This window comes from Muntiacus reevesi, chromosome 12, assembly GCF_963930625.1.
Source record: "Muntiacus reevesi chromosome 12, mMunRee1.1, whole genome shotgun sequence".
In the NCBI taxonomy this organism is placed as follows: Eukaryota; Metazoa; Chordata; class Mammalia; order Artiodactyla; family Cervidae; genus Muntiacus; species Muntiacus reevesi.
Genome location: NC_089260.1, coordinates 29921765 through 29945615, shown reverse-complemented (window position 1 = coordinate 29945615; position 23851 = coordinate 29921765). Strand labels below are relative to the sequence as shown.

Genomic DNA, 23851 nt, shown 5'->3' with positions numbered 1-23851 from the left:
AAATTCTTCATTAACAAAATTCTCCTCTGTTGTAGAAAAGACTTTGCCAGAGCCTTATCTCAGTTGAAGAAAGATAGTTCCTCTCCTTCTCCACTTTCCATATCCTAGTTTTCCTGACTCGCACTCAAAGAGGAACATACAAAATACACACACACAGAGTCAGCAGGGAACAGTGTTTTGAGAAAATATACTAAGGATACTAAAACCAGGGAAGGGTTATAGGGCTAGGGAAATTACCACTATTAGAAGTTAAAGTGGAGCCATTACTACCAATCTGATGGATATTAAAGTTATAAAAAGATAGTACAAAGAACTCTAAGCCATTAATTTGCTGTCTTAGGTAATATGGAACAATTCTTTGTAAAACATATACTACTAAAACTATCACAGGGAGAAGAGGGTATCCTGAATAGTCTAGAGCTTATTAAAGAAATTGAATAAATAATTGTATATGTTCTAAAAAAGATAGTACTATAAACATTTGGTTTCACTGGGGAATTCTAATAAACATTTATTGAAGAAATAATACTGAATCTTCAAACTGTCTCAGAAAATTAGAAGGAGAGGGAACAAGTTTGAATGTATTTAATCAAACTAGCAATGTTTCCAAGATCTGAATGTAAACATTGATGAAAAAAATCAAGGAAGATCTAAAAAAAAAGGGAGATTTATACCATAGTCAAAGAAAGAAAAGATATCTAAAATGTCAATTCTTTCTAAGTTAATCTTTACATTCAATGCAACCTCAGTCAAAATCCTAGAAAACTATTATATCAATATTAGTAAGCAGATTTTAAAGACTATATGGAAAGACAAAATACCTAGAATGATCTACATGAGACAGCTGGAAAAGATAGAAAGGATGCATACATTCTGATTTAAAGTTTTACTATATATTCATAAAAATTAAGACAATATTATTGGCAAAAGAATAGACTCATAAATAAATGGAACAAAATAGATTTCCCCAAAATAGATCAATACAGTGATAGTCAATTTATTTTTTTTACATGATTAAAAAACACAACTCAGTGGAGAAAGGAGAGACTTTATATTAAATCTATATACTATGCCATATACTACCAGAACAATGGAACATCTATATGCAAAAATTAAGCCTGGACTCAGCATTAACACATTATGCAAAAACTGTCTCAAAATGAATCATGAGCCTAAATTTAAGATACCAAATTATAAAACTTTTAGGAGAAAAATTTTATGACCTTGGTTTTGGTGATGAGTTTTTAGATACAACACCCAAAGTACAATCATGGGAGAAAAAATCAGGTGGATTGGTTTTATTAAAATTTTAAAAATTATTTCTGAAAGACACTATAAAGAGAATAAAAAGACAACTGTCAGGAGCTCAGCTGAGCTGAGTTGCAATGTGTTAGAATAAGTGGTTAGAATGAAACCGTTAGGATGATCTACAGAGTTGGAGGCATAAGCATCAACTAAGCCAATAAAATAGCAATAAAAAGTCAAAGAGAAATGTGTTATTAAAGGATGGAGATAACAAGCATATAAGAATCCCAGAGAAACTTTTAGTTCCAGACAGTTAAAAAGTACCCCCAAACAAAAGAACAAATCCACATGCAGTGATGAAAGTGTGTTTAAAGGATTTAGGAGCCAAGTGAAAGAGCTTCCAATGACCAAAAGTATAACAACTTGAACAAAATAAATAATGTAATAATGGATTATAGTCCAAATTATGAAATAAATACCCTATGCCCATACTGATAAACAGTGAAAAGAGTGACAGACTTTATTTTGGGGGGGCTCCAAAATCACTGCAGATGGTGACTACAGCCTTAAAATTAAAAGACGCTTACTCCTTGGAAGGAAAGTTATGACCAACCTAGACAGCATATTAAAAAGCAGAGACATTACTTTGCCATTAAAGGTCCATCTAGTCAAGGCTATGGTTTTTCCAGTAGTCATGTATGGATGTGAGAGTTGGATGATAGAGAAAGCTGAGCGCTGAAGAATCGATGCTTTTGAACTGTGATGTTGGAGAAGACTCTTGAGAGTCCCTTGGACTGCAAGGAGATCCAGCCAGTTCATCCTAAAGGAGATCAGTCCTTAGTGTTCATTGGAAGGACTGATGCTGGAACTGAAACTCCAATACTCTGGCCACCTAATGTGAACAACTGACTCATTTGAAAATACCCTGATGCAGGGAAATATTGAAGGCGGGATGAGAAGGGGATAACAAAGAATGAGATGGTTGGATGGCATCACTGAAGCAATGGACATAAGTTTGAGTAAGCTCCAGGAGTTGGTGATTGACAGGGAGGCCTGTCATGCTGTCGTCCATGGGGTCACAAAGAGCTGGACACAACTGAGCAACTGAACTGAACTGTTATTAATAAAAATAAATGAGCAAATATATTTGGAAAAAAGTCAAATCTCTCCTGTAGAACAATCTTAAGAAATTTATGTAGAGGCTCGCATTCACATGCATAATGAGTTCATAACTCCCAGCCCTTAAGTTGGGCCACACATAGTGAGTTTTTTCCATAGCGTCCAGTATGATAAGGTAGGAAAATAGTGAATTTTCAGTGGAGAAACCTAAGAATATTATCTCAGCCAGCTAATCAAGGTCAAGATAAGGTGTGAGAAGGCATATTGATAGTATATATCAAGTATGATGTAATGAAAATGACTTTGCCTCTATAATCTTCATCTGATAAAACCACTGAAGCTGTTGTTTAATCACTAAGTTGTGTCTGACGCTTCTGTGACCCCATGGACTATAGTCCACCAGTTCCTCTGTCCATGGGATTTCCCAGGCAAGATTATTGGAATGGGTTGCCATTTCTTTCTCCAGGGGATCTTCCTGACACAGGGATCAAACCTGTATGCCCTGCCTTGGCAGACACATTCTTTATCACTGAGCTGCCAGGGAAGCCCTGATAAAATCATAATAGTCAGTATACTCACCAGCAAAATTAAGACAAAACTTAAAGAGGGGTACCCACAAATACATGACCAGTCTTTGCAATTCTGTCTAGGTCATCAAAAACAAGAAATTTCCAAAGATGTGTCATAGCCAAGAGGGGCCTAAGGAGACATGACAGTTAAATATAAGGTATCCTAGGTAGGAAGGATAAATGATAGGAATATAAAAATGAGATTAGGTAAAAACTGGAAATACAAATATTTTACGGGCTTTAATCAATAATTATGCATTGATATTTATTCTTTAGTTGTTATGTACCATGCCAATTTAAGATTCTAACAACAGGGTAACAAAGGTGTGGAGTATTGGAAAATCTATCTTTGCAACTTTTCTAAATCTAAAATCATTCTAAAATGACGTAGTAAATGTTTAAAAACATTGTCAGAAAAAAATCTGTGTGGTAGGTAAATGGAAAATCTAAATCAGAGAGATTAACTGACTCCATTTAACTTTAGTGTAAGAGATAGCCTGGAAACTTCACTTTTCTGTGATTCTAAATATTTTATTTTTGGTTAAATATTAATATGACAGATCAATCTTTATGTAAAAAGATACTCTATATTCTCATATATGATCTAGGTTCAAGTTCCTACTACCCTCAGAAAATGTAACATGCAAATAGTAACTGAAATTTGCTTAGACGATGATTAGTTTATTACTCTCAAAAGAGGGAAAATAAAGATGCATTTTGTGTGTTTTTCCAGGGTCCCCTTTGGAATCCAATAAAAGATGTACTTGAAGAAAGATGTTAAAACTTTCAGTGACTTTTTCAAAGCAGCATATCTTGAAGTAACCACTCTGAGTGACAGCTGAACACAAACTTCTGACTAGAAGAAGAAGAGTCATGTTCACAGCACATAAATATTCACGAAGATGGATCTTTAAATATAACTTGCAAATAATCTGACAGGTAAAATGTATTTTTACGGTACCCAGAGGAATAAAATGAATTTTTCTTCTTTTATTCTTTTCATTTTCTTTTGGTGAGTTTTAGCAAAGTTGTTTACAATTTCAGCATCTGCTCCATTACATTAAATTTTCAAATAAATCGCTTGGCAGTTTCAATTGACTTTATATTAATCTTTACTGGGTTACTGAATCTGTATATTTAAATCATAAGATTTTTATTTGCCTTTTACATCTTATATGTGCATATCTCTGTAAATTTAGTAACATTGGTTGAACAGTAATATGTACAAATATTCATTATAATGTTGTATGTGAAATACTAGTACATTATTGATATGGTAACATGGAACGTATCAACAGTTTCACTCTGTCACATTACTCATAAAGACAAGATTATGAAATACTTGTTGTTCAGTTGCTAAGTCATGTCCAAATCTGTGAACCACAGCAACTGCAGCTTACCAGGTTTTCCTGTCCTTCACTATCTCCAGGAGGTTGCTCAGACTCATATTCATTGTTCATTGAGTCAGTGATGCCATCCATCTCGTCCTAGTTATCCCCTTCTCCTTCTGCACAATCTTTCCCAGAATAAGGGTCTTTTCCAATGAGTCAGCTCATTGCATCAGGTGGCAAAAGTATTAGAGCTTCAGCTTCAGCATCTCTCCTCCCAATGAATGTTCGGGGTCAATTTTCTTTAGGATTGACTGGTTTGATCCCCTTGCTGTCCAAGGGAATCTCAAGAGTCTTCTCCAGCACCACAATTTGAAAGCATCAATTCTTCAGCACTCAGACTTCTTTATGGTCCAATTTTGACATCTGTACATGACGACAGGAAAAACCATAGCTTTGATTATCTAGACCTTTGTGAGCAAAGTGATGTCTCTGCTTTTTAATATGCTGTCTAGGTTTTTTATAGTTTTTCTTCCAACGAGCAAGTGCCTTTTAATTTCATGGCTTTAGTCACTGTCCACAGTGATTTTGGAATCCAAGAAAATAAATCTGTCACTGTTTCCCCTTTCTACCCATCTATTTGCCATGAAGTAATGGGACCGTATGTTATGATCCTAGTTTTTTGGATGTTGAGTTTTAGACCAGCTTTTTCACTCTCCTCAAGAGGAGGGCTTTTTCAGCTTTTTCATCCTTACCAAGAGGCTCTTTAGTTCTTCATTTTCTGCTACTAGAGTGGTATCATTTGCATATCTGATGTTGATATTTCTCCTGGCAATCTTCAGGCCAATATAGAAAAAGAGGAATCATTTTTACCTTCCTACTTGAAAAAGCTAAATATCTAGTCAAAGTATTAAAAGTAATATATTTTAGCTAATTTTTACACATTAAATAGTAGGCAATGCAGGACACTGATTTCTGAGAAAGAGGAAGCAAATAGAATTAGCCCTAACTTATTAGTTCAAGAGATAAGATTGGAAAATCCAAGTCATAAAGAGTTTGCCAAAAACATATTGAAACAGAAAAAGTTAAGAAAACAATGAGAGAGAGAAAACATCTCAAAATTTTAGCTAAGGAGTAATCAGCACCAGAGTTTAAAATACTATACAAAGTCAGAAAAAACAGTCACCAAAAATGAGCATAAGAAATAATCCAATGTTCTCATAAAAAAGTGGAGAAGATGATTTCCTATTTCTATCACTTGTGGAAAAACACCATAAATCACAGGGCATCAGATAGAGTACTCAGAAGGATATTGACTCAATAGTGGCAAAAATGAGCAGCAGACTGATAGTTACTTGGGTCCTATAAATCAAAGCTTAAAGCTAGCCTTGAAAGAAACAAACTGTCTACAAGATATTTAGTGTGTCTTAGAATAAAACCCAGTAGCACTTTGGGGATTCATAAATATCTAGCAGCTAACAGGGTAAAATTTAAAAATTCACAATATCTGACTCCTAATCAAGATTAACGAGGTATTCAAGAAGCAGAGAAATATAAATTCTGATGAGGAGAAAAATCAATAGACTCACACCAAGAAAAAACATGATAGACAATAGACAAAGACATTCAAATATTTATTATGATTACAAATTTATATTTAACAAGTTGGATGAAAGATTGAGCATGTTAATAAATATTTAAAACATGAAAACAGTCAATAAAATTAAATTCCAGAGAAGAAAACAATAAGATCTAAGAAACTTCACTATATGAAATAAATAGATTAGAAACTGCAAGAAACAAACAAACAAAAAATAGCAAGATGAGTGAGCTGAGGCCAAAGCAATAGATCTATCTAAAATAAAATAATAGGAAAAAAAAAAGAGGATAAGAATGAATTAGCAGACTACCAGTGAGCTATGGGACAGCTCTAAATGATCAAATATACAAATAATTTCAATTTAAAAAGGAGAATAAGAAAATTTAAAATATTTGAAGAATTAGCAGTAGGCATCTTTCAAATTTTATTAAAACAGAATAGCAAAGTTAGCAAAATCCAAGTATAAGAAATAAGAAGAAAATTATAGCATATCCCATAGAGTTAAAGCCAGTGATAAATAGAGAATGGAAAGCAATTAGAAGAAAAAGAAATATTACAAAACTGAACAAAATAATTATAGCAAATTTCTTTTACAATGAATTATAAGACAGAAGACATTGATTACACACTTCAATTTCTAAAGAATGAAGCTGTATTGATTACACACTTCAATTTCTAAAGATTGAAGCTGTTATACTAGATGGCTATAATCAGTAAATATATCTTTTAAAATTAGCAGAACAATTTCTTCAGATATATAAAGGCTGAAACAAATAATAAGTTATTGACCAGTACTACATAAAATCATTTATGAAAAACACTTAATATGGAAATCTCAATCTATTCAAATAAATGGATATCAGTGAAAACAGTAAAGATGTATACAACCGTAAAATATATTATCACTTTAAAGTGATTAAAGGTAACTGATGTGTAAATAAATACATTATATATATATATATATATATATATATATATATATATATATATATATATATATATATATAAATTATGATGGCAGTTGTAGAAAGCCTGGAAAGTAATTTAAGAGAATTTAGTTGAAAGATTATCATCTTACTATGAAGTGGTGAAATATTACAAACATTAAAATGCACTTATTGAACATTAGAGTGAACACTGAAAAAAAATTATAGTTATTGCTAATAAAAAGCAGAAACATTCAAAATGACCAATGCAATCTAAAATGACACAGAGAAGGAAAATAATGAAAGAATAGAAAACAGAGTAGGATGGTGGTTGTTAGGGGCTGAGGAACATGGTGGGGAAATGAGTAGTGAAAGAGTACAAACTTCCAGTTATCAGATGAGTTAAGTAGTGGATATTCAAATATGTTTTAAAATACCAAAGTAGAATTGAATTAGATGAGCACTAAATTAAATTAAAATTAAACAAAATTCATAATAAATATTTTCACAAAGCATTAATTTTGTAAAAATAAATAATATACTTAATAAATCATAAGTCCTAAAGAATACATAACTAAGTTTTTAAAAACTGAACTGATATACAATATCTATTCAGTCAGTTCAGTTGCTCATTTGTGTCTGACTCTGTGCGACCCAAAGGGATTGCAGCATGCCAGGCTTAACTGTCCATCACCAACTCCTGGAATTTGCTCAAAGTCATATCCATTGAGTCAGTGATGCCATCCAACCATCTCATCCTCTGCCGTTCCCTTCTCCTCCCACATTTAGTCTGTCCCAGCATCAGGGTCTTTTCAAATGAATCAGTCTTGGCACCAGGTGGCCAAAGTACTGGAGTTTTAGCTTCAGCATCAGTCCTTCCAATGAATATTCAGGACTGATGTCCTTTAGGATTGACTGGTTGGATCCTGTTGCAGTCCAAGGGACTCAAGAGTCTTCTCCAATACTGCAGTTCAAAAGCATCAATTCTTCAGCACTCAGCTTTCTTTATCATCCAACTCTGACATCCATACATGACTACTGGAAAAACCATAGCTTTGATAAGACAGATTTTGTTGGTAAGGTAGTGTCTCTGCTTTTTAATATGCTGTGTAGGTTGGTCATGGCTTATCTTTCAAGAAGCAAGCGTCTTTTAATTCCATGGCTGCAGTCACCATCTGCAGTGATTTTGGAACCCCCCCGCAAAACAAAATAATAAAATCTGTCAGTCTTTCCATTGTTTCTCCATCTATTTGCCATGAAGTGATGGGATCGGATACCATGATCTTAGTTTTCTGAATGTTGAGTTTTAAGCCAAATCTTTCACTTTCATCAAGAGGGTCTTTAGTTCTTCTCTTTCTGCCATAAGGGTGGTGTCATCTGAATATCTGAGATTATTGATACCTTTCCTGGCAACTTTTCATCAAGAGGATCTTTAGTTCTTCTCTTTCTGCCATAAGGGTGGTGTCATCTGAATATCTGAGATTATTGATAGCTTTCCTGGCAACTTTTCATCAAGAGGATCTTTAGTTCTTCTCTTTCTGCCATAAGGGTGGTGTCATCTGAATATCTGAGATTATTGATAGCTTTCCTGGCAACTTTTCATCAAGAGGATCTTTAGTTCTTCCCTTTCTGCCATAAGGGTAGTGTCATCTGAATATCTGAGATTATTGATACCTTTCCTAGCAATCTTGATTCCAGCTTGTGCTTCATCCAGCCTGGCATTTCACATGATGTACTCTGCATATAAGTTAAACAAACGGTGACAATATACAGCCTTGACATTCTCCTTTTCCTATTTGGAACCTGTCTGTTGTTCCATGTCCAGTTCTAACTGTTGCTTCTTGACCTGCATACAGATTTCTCAGGAGGCAGGTCTGGTAGTCTGGTAGTCCCATCTCTTTCAGAATTTTCCAGAGCTTGTTGTGATCCACACAGTCAAAGTCTTTGGTGCAGCCAATACAGCAAAAGTAGATGCTTTTATAAAAGATGTAAAATCTTTTCTGTCTGTCTTTTTTCAGGGGCTTCCCTGTGGCTCAGATGGTAAAGAATCTGTCTGCAGTGCAGGAGACTGCAATGTAGGAGACTGAAGTTTTGATTCCAGGGTCAAGAAGATTCCCTGGAGAGGGGAATGACTACCCACTCCAGTATTCTTGCCTGGAGAATCCCATGGATAGAGGAACCTGTCAGGCTAAAGTCTATGGGATCACAAAGAGCTGAACATGACTGAGCAACTAACAGTTTCACCTTTCCATGTAGCATGTGGGATCTTAACTCCCTGGCAGAGATTGAGCCCTACCCCATGCAGTGGAAGCATGGAGTCTTAACCCATGGACAAAAAGGGACATCCCCAAAAGATGCAAAATATGACAACACAAAATGTGTGTGAAGGAGAAATATTAAGCTTTAAACTAGGGTTCAATGTAAGTTGTTATCAACTTAAATTAGACTATTACAGATATAATTTGTTATAAATAACACACATAGACTGAAAATAAAAGGTTGGGAAAAGATGTTTTCTGCTAATAGAAGCTAAAAGATAATAATTCTAAAACTTGTATAGACTCATAAAATACACAAATAGCCAAAGCAATCTTGAGAAAGATTGGAGGCCCACTGCTTCCTGATTTCAGACTGTATTACAAAGCTACAGTAGTGAAAATAGTATGGTGTCAGCATACAAACGGACCCTATATCAATGGAGTGGAATAGACAGCACAGAAGCAAACCTACACATATATGGTCAACTAAATTATGACAAAGAAGCCAAGGATATGCAATAGGAAAGGAAAGGCTCTTTTATAAATGTGAAATTTGGACAGCAACATGAAAAGGAAAAAAATTTGGACCACTATCTTACATCATATACAGAAACTAATTTGAAATGGAGTAAAGAATTGAATATAAGGTATGAAACCATAAAACAACCAAAAAATGCAGGCAGTAAGTTCCTTGACATAGGTCTTGGAGATCATATTTTAAATTGACACCAACTGGATTACATCAAACTAAAAAACTTCTGCAGAGCAAAAGAAACCATCAAAACCTGAAAAGGCAAACTACTGAAGGTAAGAAAATATTTGCAAATCATATGTCTGATCAAGGGCTAGTATCTAAAATATTGAAAGATCATAACTCAAAAGTACAAAACACCAAGTAATTAAAAAAATGGGTATCCATGCATGCTAAGTCACTTCAGGCATGTCCGACTCTCTGTGACCCTATGGACTGTAGCCCACCACCAGGCTCTTCTGTCCATGGGCAGACGATATTAATTGACGGTTTTCTAAAGAAGACATACAGACAATCAACAGTTATAACAAAATATGTTCTGTATCATTAAACACTGGGAAATAGAAATCAAAATCATAATGAGATATCACCTCATATCTGTTAAAATGACTAGACTAGAAATAGCAAGCATTGATGAGGATTTGGGAAAAGAGAACCTGTGCACTATGTGTGGGAATGTAAATTAGTATAACCGTTGTGGAAAAGAGCATGGAGGATGCTTAAACCTGAAAAACAGGACTACTATATCACCTACCAATTTCACTCCCAGGTATTTATCTCAGGAAAACAGAAACACTAGCAACAACAACAACAAAATACATGCACCCGCATGTTCATTGCAGCATTACTTACAGCAGCCATGGCATGAAAACAAGCTGAGAATCCATTAATGAATGAAAAGATAAAGACGAAGTGACAAGTGTATGGAAGCGTAATGAAGCGTTATTTAGCCATAAAAAGGAATATTGTCATTTGTGATAACATGGATAACCTCAAGGGTACTATAGTAAATGAACTAAATCAGAGAAAGACAATTACCATATGATCTTTATATATATATATATATATATATATATATATATATATATGAAATCTACAAGCAAACAAACCAACATCATAAATAAAGACAACAGACTATGCTTGCCGGAGACAAAGGCGTGGGGTAGGTGAGGATTTAGTGAACTTTCTGTGTGTTTGTTTGGCTTTGGTTTAAGTTGGAAAAAAAAAATAGGAAGCCAAAGTAGCTTTAAAATAGAAAAACAAATGAAAAAGATTTGCTCTGACTTCAATACTTATTAGAAAATTGCAATAATCAAGAGAGTATAGCATTGGCATAAGGACAGAAGAGTGCATAATGGAACAAGATACAGCGTACAGAAATAGGCTGAGATATATATATATATTCAGTTAGCTTTCAACAAAGAAGCAAAGAATTTCAGTGGAGAAAGGATCGCCCAACTGTGCTGGAATGAGTAGATATCCATATGACAAAAAAAAACTTTGGTCCATACCTGATGTCATATTCAAGGTGGATTCCAAATACTCACAGTCCTTAAATATAAAAGTTATATCTCTTAAACTATTGGAAGGAGAACATCTTTATGAAGTTGTTCTAAGAAAATCTTTTTATATGTGACAATGATCCATACAAAAAATTGATATTTTGGACTTCATTAAAATTAACCACTTTTCCTCTATTAAGATTTTTCAGAGAATGAAAATAATGAGGAGATTATGTTTGAAAGTTTTATATCTAATACAAAATAAGTATCTATAAGATAGATTTTTCAAAATTAAATTTGAATAACTAATTTTAAAATATATGACCACAGATTCAAAAAGTCACTTGACTAAATTACATGCACAAATGGTAAACTAGCACATATAAACATGCTCAACATTGGTAGTTACTAAGGAATTAGAAATAAAAATGTATTGAGATACCACTACACATTCAGTAGAATATTTACGTTTAGAGAGACCAATGGAACTTTTCTTATACACTGGCATTGGCAACTTAAGAGGGCACAAATATTTTGTAAATCAGCCTGGCAGTTTCTTCCAAAAGTGAAAAATACGTTCAGCATGTGATCCACTCATTCAACTTCCAGGTATTTATGCAAGAGAAATGAAGCATATGTTTTTACAAATACGTGTACGTGAATGCTCAAAGCAACCCTATTTGTAAAAGCTTCAAAGTTCCCACCCACTTATGTACATGTACCTTCTCCCAGATACTCTATTAATCATTAATAGAGGTGTTGTTGTATTAACTGAAATGTAATTAAGGTCCCAATTCAAGTTACCTTAAGATTATTCAGGTGAGCCTGATGTAATCACATGATTAGAAGTCTGAATATGGACTTCAGGAGTAAGGAAGTCATAGACTGGTAGCATATGGGGGATTTGACATCCTGTTGATGTTTATAAAGTAAATATAAAGTAAATATCTATCAATGCTGGTAGCATGCACATTGTACAAAGAAACCAGAGAATTGGAAGCATCAACATTGTTTTACTGCATGAGGCAAAACTTAAGTTCCCTCTACTCTGTGCATGTATGTGTGTATTCATGTATAAGTTTGTGCCTATACTCACATTGTTTATTACATGAATAACATAATAACAGGTTAAATGCAAATTGTAAGATATTGTTAATACTATAGAATGTTAAAATATGTGCTATAAAAATTAACTGACTAAAACAGAGAAGTAAATAGTTTGAATATTGCTGCCAAAAAAACTGGATGTAAATTATAGATGGAACATACTCATAATTTTTTGCATTTTACACACAAACCCATAGACTCAGATGACTATATTAATAAAAATACAAATCATAAGAAGGGAATAAACAACATATATGTAGTGTTTATCACTGTGTTTATATGTCAGTGCTTTTTATAGGTCATAATTTTTTGTATCTCAACATTTCTGTATATTATTTTTCTATTCAATATAATAAATGAATACTTTTGAATAAAATAATGAATAAAAAATGTAAACAACCCAGGAAATACAATGACATTTCTCAGGTCACTTTATCCAATGACTTAGCAACACAGCAATTGTTCTACCCCTCTGAATTCACTTTTTCTTTCTAGGATGAATGCTCATCTGTCTCCAGCTATTCTGAGCTTCTTGCTGTTTGTTCAAAATCTAGGCCACACACAAGGGTTTTTCTTGGCCTTTGCTCACTTTCTCCTTTGCTTATTACATTCTTTCTCCATGTACCTACATGGATCACTTCCTCACTCCCTTTAAGTCTCCGCTCAAATGTCACCTTACGGAGAGATTACTCCCAGACCTTATTAAAATAGCAGCTCCCTACCTTGACATTCACTATTCACAGCATCCTCTTTCTCTTTTGCCATACCGTTTATCACTATATCTTAAAATTATTTGTTTAATTCTTTAACTGGAATATAAATCCATGAATGCAAGGCAAGAAATTTATCTGTTTTAATTCTTATATTATTTTTAACACCCAGAGAGTGCCAAGCATATCCCCAGGGCCTGATAAATAACTGTTGATATTGTTTTGAGAAGAAAAAATAAGGAAGGTCATACTCATATTTTCCCTAAAACTGAATGCCTTAACAAGTAATGTTCATTTTCATATCCATTTAAAATACCTCCATGATAAATATTTGTCAGATAAATACTAATGAATTATGACCTGCTTGGAATATACACTTAAGCAAGAAGAATTTTTATTCAAGAATTCCTTCTGAGGCAGCTTAAGTACAACACTGCTCCAGAAGCCAGAACAAGCTGCACTGATCTGCTACCTATGTGCAAGAAAGGGTCTTCACTTTACAGGAGACTCAAGTATGTTAAGTTCAACTGTCAACTATGAAGAAAGCTAAAGTATAACCTGGGTCTTTCTTAGAAGCATAGATTATGCCATTAACTTATGTGTCCCATATAGGAGGAAATTTGGGATGCAATATTTGAAGGAACAATTAACCTTCCTACATGATTCAGCTTGGTTGTTTCCTATAAAGATATATTTGCATCTCTATCTTATTTTCTCTTTTCCTTTATGCTAGGATTTCCATGAGGACAAAGTTTTATTTTGGAATTTGTGCTAAAATTATAGCAATTACCTAAAAAGACTTGGAAATATTTAGTGGCCAAGAATTTAAAAGATACATGTAAAGGTATATTCTAAATGACAGTAATCACTTATGTTTGTAGAACTTTATTGTGGATATATATTACATATATACATATATAATCTATGAAAATTCATATTTTATATATATATATATATATATATATGTTTTTCTTTTTATTCTTATAACATCTCTGGACTCAGAAAGGCAGTGTGTTAGTATACTCATTTCCCAACTGTGAGAGGAAATTGTCTCAATGAGAATGAGCAGTTTAAATTTATCATGGGGCATAACTGGAAAAAGGCAAAGCAAGAAATGTTCTTTAGACACAGTGAAATTCATCTACAGTAGTATCAAAACTACCCACACTTTCAAAAGTTGTTTCTTATGGTATATGACCAGTGAGGGCCAGTGATACAGAAGAGAAGAGCTGTGTTCATCCTACTACTCAGAGACAAGCAACTGGAGGCTTCAACTCATCATGTGCTTCCACAGTGACTTGAGGAATGTATTCGCCAACAGGGGGGCTTCCCAGTGATAATAGCCCCCCTTCCCACCTGGGGGGCTTCCCAGGTGGCTCAGTGATAAAAAATCCACTTGCCAAAGCAGGCAATGCACAAGATACAAGTTCAATCTCTGGGTTGGGAAGATCCCCTGGAGTAGGATATAGCAATCCCTCCAGTTTCTTGTTTTTTGGGTTTTTTTTTTTTTTTTTTTTTGCCTGGAAAACCCCATGGACAGAGGAGTCTGGTGGGCTACAGACTGGTGTAACAAAGAATCAGACACAGTCTAGTGACTGAGCACAAGGACAACACAAGACAATAGGTAATAGAAGTTTTTAATGCCCTGAGGTTTTATGAATGAATAAAAATTTGCCCTGACCTCATACCTTTCACTTTCAGTAAGTAAAGAGAGGCATGCAAGGCAGACTACATGAGTAAGTTAATATAACACAATAGTATACATATTTCTTTAATAAAGTGAAATAGAGTTATGAGTAGAGACTGGCTGTGGGGTAGGATAACTACTCTTTGGTTGGATGGAGAGGAAATTGACTTCTGTCGAGGTGGCACTTGATAAGAAGCTCAGTGAAGCTGTCTCAGTTTCCTAAGACTGACGGGCTTCCTGGAAGACTGGAAAACTGAGTAAGTTGGGGGCAAACCAGAATGAGTTGTTTGCTTTTGATCTGAATGAGAAGAAGGGTCTAGACAGGCAAGGATTGTAGGCAGAGGTAACAACAAGAATAAAGACAATAGTCAGCTGTCTAGAGAACAAATACTACAAGAGTGAATGCCAAGGCTATACTAAATGGGCTTATTGGTAAAAGAGAAAATTACAGTTTCTTCTAACACTGTTAAGCAAGACAAAATTAAGAGAAATGGAAACAAATCTGCTACTTACAAATCTCGTTTTAAACAAAGCTTCAGGATGAACCGACCTAATTCTGTTTTAGTCCTTTGTACCACCTTTTAAAATTATGCAACCTAATTAACAAGCAGATTTAGATGGATATATGCCTGCGCACGCCTTGCTATGGTAAAAGAATAAAGATAATGCAGGACATTCTGATCCTGTCTCTTCCTGGGAATGTTTAAAGATAATTTAGAAAACCACCCCTTTTTCCTTCACAACCCTCATATATAACCCTATTTAGGATGAGAACTCTCACATTTTCTCTGAATTGTCATTTCCTGTGGGATCAGTGTATAATGTTGTACCCTGGAACTGTAGTCAATTTTACTTATTATTAACTTCTCATATGCAAAATGGTACAGTGATAAACACACATGGCTATTATCAGTACAGGTGAAGTGAGTTATGTGAAATGAGGATGCTAAGACTTTCTGTTTTAATATTAAAAACAGAAATTATACAAGATAGAAAAGAAAAACCTACTCATATACAATCATATCACATATTTATATACACTGTATAATCTCAGTTTGAGCTATGTGGCAGGCAGGATTCTGATAGGCACCCCAGAGCCAATGAAACTCATCCCTGTATAATTTTCTCTCCTTGGGTATAGAAATCCTTTCAGTATTACTCTTATGATTATGTTGTTAAATGTTAAGTGTTAAGTCACTCAGTCATGTCTGACTCTTTGCAATACAATGGTCTGTAACCTGCCAGGCTCCTCTGTACATGGGATTCTCCAGGAAAGATTAGTGGAGGTTTCCATCCCCTTCTCCAGGGATTGCTCCTGACCCAGGGATCAGACCCAGGTCTCCTACATTGCAGGCAGATTCTTTATTGTTTGAGCCATCAGGGAACCCACCTGATGAGTATCTTATTCAGTTCAGTTTAGTCGCTAAATCATGTCTGACTCTTCCAGACCCCATGGACTGCAGCACACCAGGCTTCCTTGTCCATCACCAACTCTCAGAATTTGCCCAAACTCATGTCCATTGAATCAGTGATGCTATACAACCATCTCATCCTTTGTTGTCTCATTCTCCTCCTGCTTTAAATTATTCCTAGCATCAGGGTCTTTCCTAAGGAGTCAGTTCTCTGCATGAGGTGGCCAAAGTATTGGAGTTTCAGCTTCAGCATCAGTCCTTCCAATGAACACCCAGGACCGATCTCCTTTAGGATGGACTGGTAGGATCTCCTTGCAGTCCAAGGGATTCTCAAGAGTCTTCTCCAGTACCACAGTTCAAAAGCATCAATTCTTTGGCACTTAGCTTTCTTTATAGTCCAACTCTCACATCCATACATGACTCTTGGAAAAGCCATAGCTTTGACTAGATGGGCCTTTAATGGCAAAGTAATGTCTCTGCTTTTGTAAATATGCTGTCTAGATTGGTCATAGCTTTTCTTCCAAGGAGCAAGCATCTTTTAATTTCATGGCTGCAGTCACCATCTGCAGTGATTTTGGAGCTCCAAAACATAAAGTTTGTCACTGTTTCCACTGTTTCCCCATCTATTTGCAATGAAGTGATGCAACTGGATGCCATGATCTTAGCTTTTTGAATGTTGAGCTTTAAGCCAGCTTTTTCACTCTCTTCTTTCACTTTCATCAAAAGGCTCTTTAGTTCCTCTTCACTTTCTGCCATAAGGGTGATGCCATCTGCATATCTGAGGTTATTGATAATTCTCCCAGGAATCTTGATTCCAGCTTGTGCTTCATCCAGCCTAGCATTTCTCATGATGTACTCTGCATATAAGTTAAATAATCAGGGTGACAATATACAGCCTCGACGTACTCTTTTCCAGATTTGGAATCAGTCTGTTGTTCCATGTCTGGTGCTAACTGCTGCTTCTTGATCTGTATACATATTTCTCCAGAGGCAGGTTAGGTGGTCTGCTATTCCCATCTCTTTAAGAATTTTAAACAGTTTGTTGTGATCCATACAGTGAAAGGCTTTGGTGTAGTCAATAAAGCAGAAATCGATGTTTTTCTGGAACTCTCGCTTTTTTGACGATCCAATGGAAGTTGGCAATTTGACCTCTGGTTCCTCTGCCTTTTCTAAATCCAGCTTGAACATCTGAAAGTTCATGATTCACATACTGTTGAAGCCTGGCTTGGGAATTTTGAGCATTACTTTACTAGTGTGTGAAATGAGTACAATTGTGCAGTAGTTTGAATACTCTTTGGGATGCCCTTCTTTGGAAGTGGAATGAAAACTGACCTTTTCCAGTCCTGTGGCCACTACTGAGTTTTCCAAATTTGCTGGCATACTGAGTGCAGCACTTTAACTGTACTGAATTAGGATTAGAAATATCTCAGCTGGAATTCTATCACGAAATGCTAGCTTTGTTTATAGTGATGCTTCCTAAGGTCTACTTGACTTCACATTCCAGGATGTCTGGCTCTAGGTGAGTGATCACACCATCATGGTTATCTGGGTGATTATGTTATTCGGCCCACCCAATAAATAACAGAAAGAATACTGCAAATGTAATTTACATTATTAAGAAATTGATCTGAGTTAACAAAAAGTGAGATTATACAGGTGGGCCTGCCAGTCTCACTATCTCTTCAAATATCAACTAGAAGTCAGAGATAGAGGAAGAAAATACACTATTCAAAACTGATGAAGGATATGACTTCCCATTGCTGATTTTGAAGAAGGAGGGGCATGGGAGAGCTGGTAGCTTCCAGGAAAGACAGACTCCCAGCAGAGGGGGTTCTGCCAGCAACCCAAATGTGCTTGAAATGGATTCATCTCTAGAGTCCTCAGATAAGTGTCCCATTCAGTTGCTATCTGGAGCATGAAACCTTCAGCAGAGAATCCAACTGGACCGCTTCTGGACTTGTGACAAGCAGAAATGTGAGATCATGAATGGGTATTGGGTTAGGTCACTAAAACTATGATATTTTGCTATGTAGCAAAACAAAACCGATATAAGCAGGATCTTGAGTGTCAAATGGCCAAGCCCTATGATACAGGTAGGAAGAACAATACTCACATATAGCTCAAAGTGTTACTGTTAAATATCCGTGACAGTGTTGTACAAATGAGTAAAACATGAACTACAAATTCAAGCCATATATGCAACTTTAAATTTCCTAATAATAAAATTTTAAGTAGGGAAAAGAAACAAGTATAATTAATTATAACAGTATGTTTTGTTTAGCCTAATATATCCAATATATTAGGGCTTATCAGGTGGTTCATTGGTAAAGAACCTGCCTGTAAAGCAGGAAAGGCAAGTTCGATCCCTTGTTCAAGAAGATCTATGGAAGAGATAGTGACAATCTACTCTAGCATTCTTGCCTGGAAAATTCAAGAAGTCTCGTGGGCTACAGTCCATGGGGTTGAAAAGAGACACAACTGAGCACACACACACACATACGCACTCAAAATATTACAACCTCAAAATACAATAAACATAAAGCATGAATAAGCTACTGCACTTTCTGTTTATTTTTGGTTGTCTTCAATATGAAGTGCTCAGATAAATTAGGATCGTGGGATTAACATAGATACACTACTATTATAAAATAGATAACCAACAAATACCTACTGTATAGCACAAGGAACTATACTCAATATTTTGCAATAACCTAAAGGGGAAAGAGTCTGAAAAAAATATATGTATGCACAACTGAAAGTAATACAATATTGTAAAACAACAGATGAGATAGTTATTATTTGGGAATATTTAATGTGTTTCTTTCAGAGACAAGTTATATAAGATTAATTTGGTAATAAAAGAGTCATAACTCATAGAATTATGAAGTGGAGATGCTTGTGATAATTTTTTTTTGTTTATTTTACCAGTGATTTTGACGAGGATGAAATGAGAAATTAAGGGAGAATATATTATTGCCAGTATTATATAGTGCTCAATGATATGGAAGTTTTAAGATAGAAAGATGTTGGACAGATAGATGGATAGACAGGTAGATAGATGCTGGATGACATGTTAGCACAAGGGGTTAAATTGTTAAGTCATAATGCAAACTACAAATGCCATAAACTTTCCTAAAGACTCAAAGTTTATAGGCAAGCACAAGTCATACAAGAGATATTATTTTCTAGAAGTATTTAAATGCATTAGATGCAGTTTATAATAAAACATCTCTGTTTATTCCCTGCATTAGGACTCTCTTTGGTTTATATTTAATAAAATTGTAGTAATCTCTTTTTTGAGTATGTAACAGATGTTTCATGTATATGGTTTTAAATCCTCAGAACAAACACAAAAGGCTTAGAGCAGTTTATAAAATGGCCAGGGTCACTGAGAAAACACTGATAGAGAAACTGGGATCCAGGTCATCTGCCAACAAACCAGTTTATTAAGTGGAGCAATTTCAGCTTGAGAACTGTGAAACAGTTTATATACATTGTTAATAACCAAATAGAACATACTTGTGTGGCTACTGCCCCTCAAACATATAAATTCGAGTTCATTTACAATAATCAATTCAATCTGAGCAGGAAGAACCTATTAAATTATTTTGTAGCTAGGTGCCCCTGTTTTCCTAGTAAAATGCCATTAACTTGTTTAAAAAGAGGTTTGTTTGAAGACAATTGCATGGAGGTCTCACTGAGGTCATTTGCTCATCTAGCCATCCTTCCAGATAGAGCTGGAATGAGGGATTGTTAACCTATTAATTCCCCCTTACTTAGATTTTATACTCCAACATTTTTGGTAAAATTAATATACTGTTGTGGAAGTTTAAACATATGTCTATAAATTATAGATCCACTGAACAATTTTTTTCAATACTGAAATAAGCAACATCCACAAAGGATGAAAACTTTGATTACATATAATAATTCTTACATAATTTATAATTTAGACAGTTTATGTAATATGGTATTGAGTCTAAGTACTGTACACTCATTGGAGAAGGAAATGGCAACTGACTTCAATATCCTTGCCTGGAAAATGCCATGGACAGAGGAGCTGGGCAGGCTACAGTTCACTGGTCACAAAGAGTCAGACGTGACTCAGCACACACACACACACACACACACACACACGGGACACTTACAGATACTTCCTCATTAGATATTTGCAGCAACTGTATAAGATGAGTTCTTATCATTAGTTCATGAGTGAGGGAAATGAGCCTCAGAGTTATTAAATAACTTAGACACAGCCTCAAAAAGAGTGAATGACATAACTAGTATCTAAATTGACTCTTATCTCACTCTAGTATTATTTACACTGTATGTGTATATGTGAGAGAGACCCACATGGGGAAAGAACAGAATAACAGAAATGAGAGGCAGAAAATATAAACAGACAAAAAAACTACTTAGCTAACCAGCAGCAAACAACTGCTTGAAATATCAGTTATATCATCTTGTTGGTAAGCTGCATGTAACTATTAGCTTCTAAAAAACGTGTTGTGTTTTGCTCACCCCAGAGAGAATAAATCAAAATAATGCCATTTATTTTCTTACTGAGTGAATGTTAATATGTATGACAATCGTGTGAGAAGAATCAGGTGGCAGAACTAAGTAGGAGATTCTAATGGTATTAGAGAAAACCAAAATGGCTCAGGGTAATCCTTTGTTTTACTTATTTATAATATCAGAATAAGATTTCTTTTGAAAAATGAAAAATGGTCAGGGTCTGTATTCCATTATTGTGACCTGCTTAACATATAGGGAGTAAAAGGCTTTGGCTCAAAAATGTGTAGTTAATTAAATTCAAAAATAGAGTTTTATATGATTTTGCAGTAGAGGGTATTATATAAAGTGTGCTTGAATGCAGAATAAGATTTTATCCATTGTTTGTTTTGGGTGATTCTATGTAAGTAATGCAGGATTCCCAGATGGCTCAGTCAGTAAAGAGTCTGCCTGCAATGAAGGAGACACAGGTTCAATCCCTGGGTTGGGAAGGTCCCCTGGAGAAGGAAATGACAACCCACGCCAGTATTCTTACCTGGAGAACTCCATGGACAGAGGGGCCTGGAGGGTTATAGTCCATGGGGTCACAAAGAGTTGGACTCAACTGAGTGGCTAATACTTTCACTTTTCACTTCCATTTAAGTAAAGATCTGAAGCCTAAATATTTGCTAAATTTTATTTATAAAAAGGGACAGGGAGGAAGACACATCAGATCATCTAGCCATTTGTCTAGAAAAAAACATGTGCATGTTTATTGACTAAAGGGGAAGTATTACTTACACTGAAAATTGCTTGAGCATACAACTGAATACTCCCCATGTACCCATCTCATTTATTTCAAAGAAAGCAAAAGCGCAGGTGTATTACTTATGTGGAGATATTTGTACCAAAAATGAAAAACAATTATATTGCAAAAGTTATAAACTCGCAATAAATCGCATTGGCAATATAGGTTGTTGAAAGTAAAAATATAAGAAAAAGGGTAAATTTCTTTTCTATGAAAGCAGAATATTTTCTAATAAAATATTCAATAGAAAACTAATTTATGACAGAACATGAGTTGCTTTGGTTATATACTGTGATAAACACAGGACTTAAGGATATGAAAAATCTGGCAAAATGCGCCTCCCTAGGCGTGAATAAAAAACTTTTAATTGTGATTGAGATTGATTCATGCAAATTTTCTCTGTATTTATTCAAATTAGCTTTTATACTTGCAAGGAATTAAAAAATGTCCCTTTGATTCACTACATTAAAAATATAGCTTAGAAATGTCATGGGTAAAATAATATCCTTAAGATTTTTATAGATATTTTATTCCCCCACTTTTAAAAATTAAATCACATAAACATTAAGCATGAAACATGTTACCATGAATCCTAGTACTGAATTCTTTTTTTTTTTTTTTTTAAATATTATTTTATTAGTTGGAGGCCAATCACTTTACAACATTTCAGTGGGTTTTGTCATACATTGACATGAATCAGCCATATAGTTACACGTATTCCCCATCCCGATCCCCCCTCCCACCTCCCTCCCCACCCGACTCCTCAGGGTCCTCCCAGTGCACCAGGCCCGAGCACCTGACTCATGTATCCCACCTGGGCTGGTGGTCCGTTTCACCATAGATAATATACATGCTGTTCTTTCAAAACATCCCACCCTCACGTTCTCCCCCAGAGTTCAAAAGTCTGTTCTGTACTTCTGTGTCTCTTTTTCTGTTTTGCATATAGGGTTATCGCCACCATCTATCTAAATTCCGTATATATGTGTTAGTATACTGTAATGTTCTTTATCTTTCTGGCTCACCTCACTCTGTATAATGGGCTCCAGTTTCATCCATCTCATTAGAACTGATTCAAATGAATTCTTTTTAACGGCTGAGTAATATTCCATGGTGTATATGTACCACAGCTTCCTTATCCATTCATCTGCTGATGGGCATCTGGGTTGCTTCCATGTCCTGGCTATTATAAACAGTGCTGCAATGAACATTGGGGTGAATTCTTAAAATTGACCTCAGTATATAACACCTGGTAAGAGCTTAAAGGAAAACAATGCAATGTTGAGATTTACATTTCTGTACTGACTGGGCACTTGCTGATTAAAATTTCTGATCAGACCATGTGAGGTAAGAATCCCTGAATTTAACAGCTTTGTAGTTACAGATACCTTATTTCACCTTGTTCTATCTCAATGGGTTTGCTGTTAGATTGAATGAGGTCGTGTAGAGCACTTAGAAAATTACTTGGCATATTGTTAAGATTTAATACATATTGGCTTTTATAGTCTTTTAATATATGGATATAACCTTTCTTAAAATTCACACCAGTTTCAGACAAAATTGCAAAATTACATTGGTCAAAATCAAATACAAAAAGAGAAGAAAAGTTAAAAAAATAGTGAAAGAGAATAAATGTGATGGATAATAAATGACAAACATTGTGACGGAAACTGCATATTTAGTGAATCACATTTAGTTTTCATAAGAAAATTTCTGAGATGAAGTTTTTGTTTAATTTCCATGATATATGAAGGCTTAATGAGTAAATAAATAAGTCAAGGTGACACAACTAAGTATTGGTGACAAAATTTCACCTTCAGCAATAGAAGGAATGAGGCAATTATGAAGAAATGAGACTTAATAAAATATATGAATATATGCAGAGTACATGATGAGAAGTGCTGGAATGGATGAAGCACAAGCTGGAATCAAGATTGCCGGGAGAAACACCAATAACCTCAGATATGCAGATGACACCACCCTTATGGCAGAAAGTGAAGAACTACAGAGCCTCTTGATGAAAGTGAAAGAAGATAATGAAAAATTTGGTTTAAACCTCAACATTCAGAAAACTAAGATCATGGCATCCGGTCCCATCACTTCATGGCACATAGATGGGGAAACAACAGAAAAAGTGAGAAACTTTATCTTTGGGGGCTCCAAAATCACTGCAGATTGTGACTGCAACCATGAAATTAAAAGATGCTTACTCCTTGGAAGGAAAGTTTTGACCAACCTAGACAGCATATTTAAAAGCAGAGACATTAGTTTGCCAATAAAGGACCATCTAGAGAAAGCTGTGGTTTTTCCAGTAGTCATGTGTGGATGTGAGAGTTGGACCATAAAGAAAGCTGAGCACCGAAGAATTGATGCTTTTGAACTGTGGTGTTGGAAAAGAATCTTAAGAGTCCCTAAGACAGCAAGGAGACCCAACAAGTCTATCCTAAAATAAATCAGTCCTGAATATTCATTGGAAGGACTGATGCTAAAGCTGAAACTCCAATACTTTGGCCACGTGGTACAAAGAACTGACTTATTGGAAAAGACCCTGATGTTGGGA

General features: G+C 35.1%; 1 long non-coding RNA gene across 1 annotated transcript in view; it reads right to left on the bottom strand.

Moving 5' to 3' along the window:
- Window positions 1-4621: 4621 nt before the first annotated feature.
- The window catches only part of LOC136145188 (uncharacterized), a 107377-nt gene continuing 88147 nt past the window's right edge, over window positions 4622-23851 (bottom strand). The window contains exon 3 of the long non-coding RNA XR_010658716.1: window positions 4622-4687. This is a non-coding gene — a long non-coding RNA (uncharacterized lncRNA). The remainder of the gene's footprint in view (window positions 4688-23851) is intronic.